The following is a 3,807-nucleotide window of genomic DNA, read 5'->3' as shown; positions in this document are numbered from 1 at the left end:
TACGACGGTGGGTCACAATGACTGATGGGTCAGAATGACCCGAAGATAACACAAGGGTTAAGTATTTATACAATACATCATTGTTATGTTGGTTCATGTGAAACCTTCTCATGTGTCACACTACAACAACCAAACATCTTTTAATCAAGTGTATTTTTCATCAGGCAGAATGTTTTCCTCCCAGAGAGAGGTCCTAAATCTTACTTAATAGCTTGATTGTAGGAGCCAGGCTGTGATCAGAGAAACACGATAAATGTAAATGTGGTAAATGTGCTCCTCGTGCAAACACAGATGTGATTTACATTTACTAACATTTGTAAGAAAACCAGGTGTGAATGTGAGTCCTTTGTTGCTGTTCTGCTATTTCAGGACCCCCCTCCCTCCTCCCCCTCTCTCTCACCCTCTCTCTCTCTCTCGCTCTCTCTCGCTCTCTCTCTCTCTCTCTCTCTATCTCCCTCCCTCCCTCCCTCTCTCTCACCCTCTCTCTCACCCTCTCTCTCTCCGTCTACCTGCCCCTACAAGACGGGAGGGAAAGAGATGACGTCAGGGTAGTGGGGGCACAGGCAGCTTTTGAATGGGCTGTGTTTGGCTGAATGACCGCAGCTCATTCCTCATGCCAGACACTTCACCAATTACAGGCTGTGTACACACCGGGTGTTCTAGAGTGTGATCACAGCGGGTGTTCTAGAGTGTGATCACAGCGGGTGTTCTAGAGTGTGATCACAGCGGGTGTTCTAGAGTGTGATCACAGCGGGTGTTCTAGAGTGTGATCACAGCGGGTGTTCTAGAGTGTGATCACAGCGGGTGTTCTAGAGTGTGATCACAGCGGGTGTTCTAGAGTGTGATCACACCGGGTGTTCTAGAGTGTGATCACACCGGGTGTTCTAGAGTGTGATCACACCGGGTGTTCTAGAGTGGTGTTCTAGAGTGTGATCGCTCCTGATCGCTCACGTCACCAGCCTCCTCACGGCAGGTCGGCTCCCAAACATTCATGTCGAGCGTCAGATCAAACTGAGAACCAAGCAGAGAGGGTGTGTGGTCCAGACTTGTCCACAACAAGTATTTGCATACAAGAACATTTCTGAGTGTGTGTGTGCATGTGTGTGTTTATGTGTGAGTGTGTTTATGTGTGAGTGTGTGTGTGAGGAATCTTGCCAGTGGGGATCTGTAGCTAAGAGAAGAGGAATATGAGGGAGAGAGCTGTTGGAAACACTCAAACTTGATCAGATCTGATGTACACATCACTAACCGACATGTGCATGTTCTCTCTCTCACACACACACAAAAAGAATGTCACATACACATAACCACACCCACACACAAACTCAATAACCCCCCTCCACCACACACACACAACCTCAGACTTACACCTACACTCAGCTAACCGCAGACAACCTCACAGTCAGTGATGCGCACACACACACACACACACACACACACACACACACACACCCGCAACAACAGACAAAACCTGTTCCCAACCTTGGGTGCGTAAGTCTGGGCGTCTCTCCTCCTCCTCCCTCCTCCTCCTCCCTCCTCCTCCCTCCCTCCCTCCCTCCTCCCTCATCCCTCCCCCCCTCCCTCCCCCCCTCCCCCTCCTCCCTCCTCCCTCCTCCCTCCTCCCTCCCTCCTCCCTCCTCCCTCCTCCCTCATCCCTCCTCCCTCCCCCCCTCCCTCCTCCCTCCTCCCTCCTCCCTCCTCCCTCCTCCCTACTCCCTCCTCCACCCATCCTCCCTCCTCCCTCCCCCCCTCCCTCCTCCCTCCTCCCTCCTCCCTCCTCCTTCCTCCCTCCTCCCTCCTCCCTCCCTCCTCCCCCCCTCCCTCCTCCCTCCTGTTGGCTGGTGCTCCTCTCCACTTAACTGATTGTGTTGTGAAAGATGCCTGGCACAAACATCCCTGAAGTCCCTGAAGTGTGTTCTCTGAGAGAGCACAGGCCCCTCGCGGAAGGTCAGCTTAAACATCAGACTCACCTCATGCCACTTCGCTCCTCGCTGTCGTGAGAGAAACGACTCTGGAAAGGCAAGCTGCTGACACACACTGCAGCCACGGTAGAGTACAGAAACACATTGCAACTCCACCACACGACAACTCAAGTGTTTCCAGAGAGGACTTAAAAGACATGCCAAGGCCCATTTGTTGTTGCCACCGAAGGTTCAGTCAAGACACACGTGTTTGTTGATGAGCATACATGGAAATAGGTTTGACTTTGGTGGTGTTGTTCCCAAATTGGTGACCAATGATAGGGTTAGGGTGAGGAAAAAAGCTTGGAATGAAAATGTATTCAAATAAAAAAGCTGACATAACCAAAAAGGGGAGGGAGGGAGGGACTGAATCACAATCTCTTCACAGGGCCCAACATTTTCATCAGCGCCCCTGTTAAGCTCGCTGGACCACCCTAGCACCGTAGAGTGAGTTCTGACGGCAACGCGACACGTGCTGGTTATGAAACAGGAGTGATCCGACACAGGCCAGGCCTGGCCCAGGTTTAACCACACAGCTGCTCCTCCCCATCTCACAACCAATTACCAAGGCCTGGTCAGACGCACCAGCAGACCCCAAACCACAGAGACCAGATCACACTGCAGACAGGAAGAGAGCGGGGAAGGGAGGGAAAGAGGGAGAGGTAGAGAGAGGGGGGGGGAGAGGGAGTTAGGGGAACAGAGAGAGAGAGAGGGAGGGAGGGAGGGAGGGAGGGAGGGAGGGAGGGAGGGAGGGAGGGAGGGAGGGAGGGAGGGAGGGAGGGAGGGAGGGAGGGGAGGGAGGGAGGGAGGGAGGGGAGGGAGGGAGGGAGGGAGGGAAAAATGGGAAGAGGGAGAGGTGGAGTTAAGCGAGAGCCCTAAAGCAGATGAGGATGAACAGAATGACCACATCATGAAGTCTGCTCAACCTCAGCGCCCGGAGATGAAAAGAGATTTGACATCGCTATGGAGACCAAAATGAGAGACGAGGCAAAAGAAGAGAGGAGATGCTTGGTTGATGGTGAGTGTGTGTGTGTGTGTGTGTGAGTGTGTGTGAGTGAGTGCGTGTGTGAGAGTGTGTGCGTGTGTGTGTGTGAGAGAGTGTGTGTGTCAGATCCACTGGTTGTGACAGAGGTCCTTCTTGTGACCTGAAGCAGTCGGCTGGTGAACCACACAGGAGGTCACAGAGCAACAGACGACAAGAAAGGACACGGGTACCTCAGTGAAAGGACCAAATCAACACCAAGGAGACAAGTCGTTGAGAAGATGACGTTATTCACTTTATTCTCTGGCGTGAAGACACAGGACTTACATGCCTGCTCACTGTGGGTGACAGTAGAGATGGATTCTCTTGAAACCGATTGGCCGTGCTGCATCTTGTTGCTGCGTGCTGATTGGAGGGCGAAGGCGCTGAGGTGATGGAGGACAGGGGCTCCACTCCTGTTCCTGCTGAACTGAGCCAGTTCTCAAACGACACTGAAACCAGTTCAGTAGGCACGGGAGGGTACAGCCCTAGACCAGCGCGCACCCTCTCTCTCTCTCTCTCTCTCTCTCTCTCTCTCTCTCTCTCTCTCTCTCTCTCTCTCTCTCTCTCTTTCTCTCTACCTCTCTCTCTCTCACACACACACACACACACACATACACACTCTCTCACAGACACACCAACAACCACACACTCACCCGTCTCTCCCTCCTGCCGGCATCGCAACCAACCATTTCGCCCCGGGCACTGAACTTAGCCACTGTGAACAACATACAGCAGGGATCACTGCTCACCAATCAGCTAAGCTCTGAGCCTGGAGCGAGACCCTGCTGATCCACACTGCACACTGACGCCCCCTGGATGCTC

The sequence above is a fragment of the Osmerus mordax genome, chromosome 26 (assembly GCF_038355195.1).
Source record: "Osmerus mordax isolate fOsmMor3 chromosome 26, fOsmMor3.pri, whole genome shotgun sequence".
Taxonomy (NCBI): Eukaryota; Metazoa; Chordata; class Actinopteri; order Osmeriformes; family Osmeridae; genus Osmerus; species Osmerus mordax.
This window is presented reverse-complemented; position numbering follows the sequence as displayed.